This window comes from Pogoniulus pusillus, chromosome 2 (assembly GCF_015220805.1).
Source record: "Pogoniulus pusillus isolate bPogPus1 chromosome 2, bPogPus1.pri, whole genome shotgun sequence".
In the NCBI taxonomy this organism is placed as follows: Eukaryota; Metazoa; Chordata; class Aves; order Piciformes; family Lybiidae; genus Pogoniulus; species Pogoniulus pusillus.
The window spans coordinates 49,240,624-49,249,725 of record NC_087265.1 but is presented as its reverse complement, the minus strand read 5'-3'; positions in this window follow the sequence as shown (position 1 = coordinate 49,249,725).

Genomic DNA, 9,102 nt, shown 5'->3' with positions numbered 1-9,102 from the left:
TCTGTAAACAGCTCAAGTCTGGAAGTGGGCAAGGCTGTCGCTGTCCTTTGCAGTGTTTGCTGCCACATTGCTCACTCAGGCGTGAATGCACCCAGGCCTGGCACCTTTCCCTTGCCACTGCTCCAACCACTCACAGGAGCACAGGAGCCACCTTCCATTTCCTGATCACTTCTCCTCCCCTAGATAGACACTTCCATCTGACAGTGCACAGCACTGCTCCCACACCAGCCCTGGCTGCTCTGCAGGCATCTCACAGGTTCAAATGCTTCCAAAGTCAGGTGTCACAGGCTCACAGGATCACAGCTCACAGGATGTTAGGAGTTGGAAGGGACCCAAGGAGATCACTAAGTCCAACCCTCCTGCCAGAGCAGCACCACACAACCTAACACAGATCACAGAGGAACACATCCAGACAGGTCTGGAAAGGCTCCAGGGAAGGAGACTCCACAACCTCTCTGGGCAGCCTGTGACAGGCTCTGGGACCCTTACACTCCAGAAGTTCCCCCTTGTGCTGAGCTGGAACCTCCTGTGCTGCAGCTTACACCCATTGCTGCTGCTCCTGTCCCAGGGAGCAGTGAGCAGAGCCTGTCCCCCCCATCCTGACCCCCAGCCCTCAGATATTGATAAACATTGATCAAACCCCCTCTCAGTCTTCCCCAGACTAAGCAGCCCCAGGTCCCTCAGCCTCTCCTCACCAGGCAGTGCTCCAGTCCCCTCCTCATCCTCATAGCCCTCCACTGGACCCTCTGCAGCAGATCCCTGTCCCTCTGAAACTGGGGAGCCCAAAACTGAAGGCAGTGCTCAAGATGAGGTCTCAGCAGGGCAGAGTAGAGGGGCAGGGGAACCTCACTTGATCTGCTGGACACACTGCTCCTAACACACCCCAGGATCCCCTTGGCCCTCTTGGGCACCAGGGCACATTGCTGTGCCATGGGTAACTGTTAGCCACCAGCACTCCCTGTCATTTGGGCATACTCACAAAAGCAGGGAGAGCACCAGCCCTGCTAGCAGGCATTAAGTAGAGCACCTGCAGTCTGGAGAGTCACCTGAGACCTGAAGACTCATTCAGTAATCCCCTTTGTCCCTCTCCATCAGGTAACACTCACTCCCTGGGACTCACAATGTCACTGCCTACAGTTTGGGACGATCCAACACAACTCAAAATCTGGGAGAAGCTTTTAGGTGCCCCCTGATGAAGGTCCAGGTGAGGTCCACAGGGATGCAATTAGAGCTGATTTGAGCATGGATGTTTGGGAGGCACTAAGAATGATGTCTTCTGGGTGCAAAGTGATAACCTTAGGGAAGCATACAGGTTACTTATCCCACGGGTTGACTACATCACCCTGCAAAGTAACAGACAGAAAGGAGAGGCATTACATCACTGGGAGGCTGTGGCATGCTTTGGCCTGGGCATGTTGTAGGAGGGACAGTGCTTTGTGGCTGGCACATAGACAGGCATGCACTCAGGAGGGGTCAGGCTCCTTCTGCACACCTGAACAGTCTCTCGCTAGGTGCTAATGGACAAAGTGGTGGAAAACCAGGCCATGTTTAGCATCTGCTCTTCCTGAATGCCTCCAGATCCTGCTGCCATTTGTAGGGTTTCAAACCACAGCAGCCTATTTATCTTCCTCAGCCTGGACAGAGAGCATCTGATGCTCACTCTAGACAAATCAAACCACTGTGCCTCTCAAAATGTTTTCACCGTCACCATTATTTATTATTATTTATCGTGCTGCCATGTGTTATGTTTTTTCCATGCACAAAGGACAGGCAGATGTTTTCCATCTGCATGATTTCTTCATTTTAGATCTCAGGGGAAGGGGAGGAAAACCAGAAAAAAAAGGAATTTTCTGTTGTAGGAAGAGCAGGAATGAAGAAGTGCAGAGCGCGGCTGGGAGCGGCACTGACCGCGCACAGGTATGCCCCTGCAGCAGCACCCTGGCATCCCACCCCAGGGCCTGGCCCTTCCTCTGCTCTGCTGGAGGAAAGGCTCCTTGAATCATAGAGTCATAGAAGTAAGCAGGCTGGAAGAGACCTCCAAGCTCAGCCAGAACAACCTAGCACCCAGCCCTGCCCAGTCAACCAGACCATGGCACTAAGTGCCCCAGCCAGCCTTGGCTTCAACACCTCCAGCCACAGCCACTCCACCACCTCCCTGGGCAGCCCATTCCAATGCCAATCACTCTCTCTGACAACAACTTCCTCCTAACATCCAGCCTAGACCTGCCCTGGCACAACTTGAGGCTGTGTCCCCTTGTTCTGATGCTGGGTGCCTGGCAGCAGAGCCCAACCCCACCTGGCTTCAGCCTCCCTGCAGGCAGCTGCAGATAGCAATGAGCTCTGCCCTGAGCCTGCTCTGCTGCAGGCTGCACACCCCCAGCTCCCTCAGCCTCTCCTCATAGTGAAGTGAGGTCCTAGAGGAGCTGCACCCCATGGGAACAAAAGACCTACTTAGGAGGTTACTTTGATCTGAAATATTAGATGAACTTGGGCAGACCTGGGTCAGTCTGTAGGTCTGTCCCCTTCCACATCAGCCCTTCCTTGCAGCCTCCTGCCCTTCTCTGGACATGCTCCAGCATCTCCACATCCTTCTTGGAACAGGGACTCCAGAACTGGGTGCAGTGCTGCAGAACAGGATGCAGCACTCCAGTCTCTCTGCTACCCATAAGCTCTATTGACTCCCTAGTTCCTTCCCAGCTTTTTTCCCTATGCACAGGACAGTCTCTCACTAACTGATGGTTCAGTTGAGCAAAGCTTTTGACTTTTTTCTCTCACCATGAAAGACCCATGGCCAAGTGGCCCAGGAGAATCCCCTGGCAGGAAGAGGTGGTAGTGCCCAGCAGTGTCAGCTTGGGTACAGCTGTCATCAGCTCTGGCTTTGTTGAGAAAGTGGAGTTTGAATTTGCTTGAAAACTGTCTTCTTTCCACAGGAATTTTTGGCTTCTGGGTGCAGACCAATTCTGGCCTAAACATTAGCCAGTTTTCAGCCTTTTTTTGTTTGTTTGGGGCTTGTTGTTGATTTTTTTTGAGAATAGAGAAGGCAAAGCACCCAAAAATCACCACAACCAAATTCCAGGGGAAATGGATTTATTTTGGTTTCCTACAGAGCTTTCCCAGAATCTCTCTCTCTTTTCTGGGAAAATTTGGTGTTGGATGTGAGCACAGAGCCCTGCCACACAGCAACCCTCAGGGGGCTGGGGAGCAGGCAGGAGACCAATCTGGGCTGATAGACAAGTGAGAGGATTTGTATGATCACAGAATCAGTCAGGGCTGGAAGGGAGCACAAGGAGCAGCCAGTGCCAACCCCCCTGCCATGCCCAGGGACACCCTACCCTAGAGCAGGCTGCACACAGCCTCAGCCAGCCTGGCCTCAAACACCTCCAGCCATGGGGCCTCAACCACCTCCCTGGGCAACCCATTCCAGCCTCTCACCACTCTCCTGCTCAACAACTTCCTCCTCACCTCCAGCCTCACTCTCCCCACCTCCAGCTTTGCTCCATTCCCCCCACTCCTGACACTCCCTCACAGCCTCAAAAGTCCCTCCCCAGCTTTTTTGTAGCCCCCTTCAGATCCTGGAAGGCCACCAGAAGGTCCCCTGGGAGCCTCCTCTGCTCCAGCCTGCACAGCCCCAACTCTTTCAGCCTGTGCTCACAGCAGAGCTGCTGCAGCCTCTGAGCATCCTCCTGGCCCTGCTCTGGACACTCTCCAGCATCTCCACAGCCCTCTTGTCCCAGGGGCTCCAGAGCTGCATGCAGTACTCCAGGTGGGGTCTCAGCAGAGCAGAGCAGAGCAGAGGAGGAGAATCCCCTCCCTGGCCCTGCTGGCCACACTTCTGCTGCTGCAGCCCAGGCTCTGCTTGGCTTTCTGGGCTGCAAGTGCACACTGCTGGCTCCTGCTGAGCATCTCCTCCAGCAGCACCCCCAAGTCCCTCTCCTCAGGGCTGCTCTCCAGCCACTCACTGCCCAGCCTGCAGTTGTGCTTGGCATTGCCTCCACACAGCTGCAGGACCTTGCACTTGGTCTTGTTGCACCTCCTGAGCTTGGCTTGTGCCCACCTCTGCAGCCTGCCCAGGTCCCTCTGGATGGATCCTGCCCTCCAGCCTGGCTGCTGCAGCACACAGCTTGGTGTGGGCAACAAACATGCTGAGGCTGCACTCAATGCCTCTGTCCATGGCACCCACAAAGATGCTGAACCAGAGTGGTCCCAGGACTGATCCCTGAGGGACTCCACGTGTCACTAGCCTGTACTTGGCCATGGAGCCATTGACATGAAGCATCAGCTCCTAGAGCAATCCAGCTGCCTGAGAGGAAACATCACATAAAGAACTGCAAAACCACTGGTGGAAACAGGAGGTGTATTAATAACAGTGCACCACAAATAGATGTGACTTTTTACAGCCATATATTACTCACAGACCATATCAAAGACCTTGCAAGAACAGCTCAGTGCCTCTAGGGCATTTGGAACACAGAGCAAGATGCTGCCCATAGAATCTGATGTGATCCGTGAGGTGACAGCTTGAACGCAGCCATCTGGAGGGCTGTGGGGAGTGGGGAGCAGTGACTCTGGTATTAATAGCACCTTCCCTGCAGCTACTAGTTCAGACAAGTTGCTGTGTTGCTGTTCCCTTCAGAAAGCAACTGGGCTGGTGAAAAATTAAGCTGTTTTCTTGCTGCTTGACATCTCGCCCGAGAGCTGAGCAGATGCAGCAGCAAGTTCAGGCACTCTGAAGTGTTTTGGTTAGTGATTATTGCTATGAAGTCCTCTGTTTCTTCACCCCCACCACGGTTCTTGCCAAAATGAGGATCTGATGACAAGGTAACTTGACTCTGCCTCGCCCTCAGAAAGAGATGGAGAGGTTCAAAAATAGCTGCAGGCCTCAGGCTATGCAGAAAGCTCTCAGCAAAAATTCACTCGAACAGGGGAAAGAGAAGATTGTGTGTGTGGAGCTCCCCAGCACATGGCTGACCTGAGAAGCATGAGGAAGGTTTGAGAGGGGGTGGAGGTGGGGGGCAGGGAGGGGAAGAGGGGATTGGGGAGGGTTGGATCATAGAATCAGGCAGGCTGGAAGAGAGCTCCAAGCTCAGCCAGCCCAACCTAGCACCCAGCCCTGCCCAACCAACCAGCCAGCCAATGCTGGCTCAGCTTCAGCTCCTCTCTCCCAGCACCCCCAGCTCCCTCTCTGCCTGGCTGCTCTCAGCCACTCTGGCCCCAGCCTGTAGTGCTGCTTGGGGTTGTTGTGGCCAAAGTGCAGAAGTGTAGAACCCTGCCCTTGACCTTGTTCAGTCTCACCCCATTGGCCTCTGCCCACCCATCCAGCCTGGCCAGGTCCCTCTGCAGGGCTCTCCTGCCCTCCAACAGCTCCACAGCTGCCCCTAGCTTGGTGTCATCTGCAAAGTTACTGATGCTGGACTCAATCCCCTGGTTCAGATCATCAATAAAGATATTGAACAGCACTGGGCCAGTGGTTCCTGCTGTTGGTTGTCTTTTTGGTGGGTCAGAATTCCACTGTCTCAAGGACTACTTTTCATTTCTCTCCCCAGTAAAAAATTAATGAGCCTATTTCCAGCCTTGAGAGGTGAGGAAAGAGGAAAATCAGATGAAACAATATCATAAAGGCATAGAAAAAATGGGTTATGAGGAACATCTCAGTGGAGATTCATGTGACAGAAGGAGAAGCCAAGAAAGGTGAGGGGGGGGAGCAAAAGCTGCTTTCCAGAAGAGTTTGTTTCCTGTGGATTAAAATGAGTCCTGGACTATTATGTTGTTTTGCAGATATTTGGATTGCTTTTTTTCCCTAAGGAGCTTCTGGTGGGTGACTGCTCTGAGGCCTTACTAAGCCTGACCAGGAGAGATGTCTCTGAGTGCAGGTCTCCTTTGCCAGGTCTCTGTGAAGAGACAAGCCCAGAGTCCTCTCCTGTAACGTTTGCCTCACCTCTGCTTTGCAGCCAAGGCTTGCTGGCACCATGATGCCCTGTGCACCAGGAATAGCACCAGCTCTCTGGCAGCACCAGCTGTGTGCTGAGCCCAAGTACAACTGAATCACAGCATCTCATCTCCAGCACCTCTTCACCAAACCCAGACTGAGGCTTGATTCTGGCTTTTTCTCTGCCCCACCTTCCCCAGCAAGTATAAACACATCTGCCAGGTGATCTCCTGAAGAAAACCTGTTTGTCACCTCTTGCATGGACACCACAGATAAGAGAGCCTCTGGTGTGCATCCTGAAAGCCTCAGCTTCTGGATTTTCTCATTCCCCTATCCAGCAGGCCAGGGGACAGGCAAGCCCACCCATGAAGCAAGGGTTCTAGGAAAGGAGGATAAGGGTTTACACTCAGAGCTTGATTTGGATACCTGGACTTGATTAGTGTGCTCTGAGGTGCAAGAAGATTTCACAGCAGAAGACAATGAGAATAGAAATGGCATTGGAATTCACTGTGGCACTCTGCTCTGCTGTGAGGAGCAGACTTCATATTAAGCCATTTCATTATCCTTCCACTCAGCTGCCTTTTAAGCTTCCTCCTGCACAGCAGTGAGCAGGACCTCCTCATTAGGATGGTGGAGCCATGACCCTGTGGACCCAGGAGGTCTGAAAGTTTCCAAAGTGCAGCTCCTCTGACATATGGCATTGAAAAACTCCAACCATGCCCTGAGAAAATTCCTTAACCCAGGATCATAGAATCAGAGAATCAAGCAGGTTGGAAGAGAGCTCCAAGCTCAGCCTGACCAACCTAGCACCCAGCCCTGCCCAATCAACCAGACCATGGCACTAAGTGCCCCAGCCAGACCATAAGCATCCCTGGCAAGCTCCTGCCTGCCCCCCTGCAGACAAGGTCTGCTGTCACCAGTGCAGACAGCAGGGCCACCCGGACAGCTGCCCACCTGCACCTGGCTTCCCACCAGCCCTGCTGCCGGCAGTGGTGCGGCAGAGCAGGCTCATGGCCAGGCAGGCTGCAGCTGGGTGGTCAGCCCTGGGTGGGACAGAGAGGGCCTGGTGCTGCCATCTGTGCTCAAGGCAGCAGGGACACAAGCCCAGCCAAGGCACAGCACTGCTAATTCCTCTCTCCAACCTACCAACTGTGGTTTTTCTCTCAAGATATGTGAGACACATCAGGGCTCAGCTTAGGAAGGGCTTTCAAGAGCTCTTTGCTGCTCAGGGCAGGCTGTGGTTTCATTATTTTTATTATTTTGGTGGAATGAGTAACTGCAATAATAGTAGCTGAGGGTTGTTTCTCTTAATTGACTGTGTTAGGTTTGGAAGCTGTTGGACCAGGACAGTCAAAACACAGACAGGAAGTAATCTGTGATAATGTCCAACTGGGGTATCAGTTACAGCTTTGGAGTTCCATGTTAAAGGGATACTCTCAGATCAAATTTAAACCAAAAGATGTGGGCTGCATTTTTCAAATGCATACATATACAAATGTGGAGGTGCTGGAAGGTGTTTGGAGAAGGGCAGCAAGGCTGGGGAGGGGCCTGGAGCACAGCCCTGTGAGGAGAGGCTGAGGGAGCTGGGGGGGTGCAGCCTGCAGCAGAGGAGGCTCAGGGCAGAGCTCATTGCTGTCTGCAGCTCCCTGAAGGTAGCCCTGCCCAACCAACCAGACCATGGCACTAAGTGCCCCAGCCAGCCTTGGCTTCAACACCTCCAGCCACAGCCACTCCACCACCTCCCTGGGCAGCCCATTCCAATGCCAATCACTCTCTCTGACAACAACTTCCTCCTAACATCCAGCCTAGACCTCCCCTGGCACAACTTGAGACTCTGTCCCCTTGCTCTGTTGCTGGTTGCCTGGCAGCAGAGCCCAACCCCACCTGGCTACAGCCTCCCTGCAGGCAGCTGCAGACAGCAATGAGCTCTGCCCTGAGCCTCCTCTGCTGCAGGCTGCACACCCCCAGCTCCCTCAGCCTCTCCTCACAGGGCTCTGCTCCAGGCCCCTCCCCAGCCTTGCTGCCCTTCTCCAAACACCTTCCAGCACCTCAACATCTCTCTGCAATGGGGGAGCCCAGAACCGGACACAGCACTCCAGGGGTGGCCTGAGCAGTGCTGAGCACAGGGGCAGAAGAACCTCCCTTGTCCTGCTGCCCACACTGCTCCTGAGCCAGCCCAGGATGCCATTGGCTCTGCTGCCCACACTGCTCCTGAGGCAGACTTCCACACTAAGGGTCACAGCAAGTGGTGTGCAGAAAGCCAGGAGAGATTGCTCCATGTGAGGCTCACATGGTAAGTAGAAACAACAGCATACCTTATCTCTTGCCTTCTGCCTCTCCCTTTGGTCACTCAGAACTGGCAGAAATAACTGGAAGGGAAATGTATTTACTAATGAGTTTGCAAAACCAACCTCTGGCAAGTGTGTGAGAACAGAATCCTGCGCCGGGTCCTGGAGCTGGCACTTCAAAAACACAGCTTGGAGGAAGCACAAAGAAGAACTGTCAGAAAGATTTATAGCCTGGCAAAAGTGCCTACCAGTGAAAGAGGGAAGGAGAGATGGCACAGGGGCTAACAGGTCAGTAAGTGATATGGGGCACTCATGGAGTGAAAGACTCTTGATGGAAAATGGATCTTTGATCTGGCAGCCAGAGGCATGAGAGGCTCCGCAGGCTGCAGGCTGGTGATCAGCGAAGCCCACAAAGGAAATATGTGGCATGTTTCTGCACAGAGGAGTAGTGTGGTGCAGGGAGAGCTGCAGCCCAAGGGACAGGGTGGATGTACCATCATCTGGAGCCACGGGATGACATCCCTGCTCCCAGCCCAAAGACATGAAATGCTGCATCCCGTGCGAAGCGCGGGGCCAGATGAACTGCCGCAAGAGAGGGCTTCCAGAGCCTCAGCAGCAAAAGAGGTAACCATCACTGCCCTGCTCTCCTGCTCTCCTGCTTGCAGGACTCCTCAGGTGCTGGGGCAGGTATATTTCCTGCCTGCATGATCAGAAAGAGGCTTTCTGAATACGTCAAAGGAGAGGAGGACTGAGATGCTCCAGGTAAAGTCCCCCTCCCTAGCAGCTGACAGGTGGCTCTTGCCTACACACCAGGCTGGCTGATCTGGCCTGAGGAAGCCTCACAAACATTGGTTAGACACAGAGAGCAAAGCAGAGGTTATCAAGAGA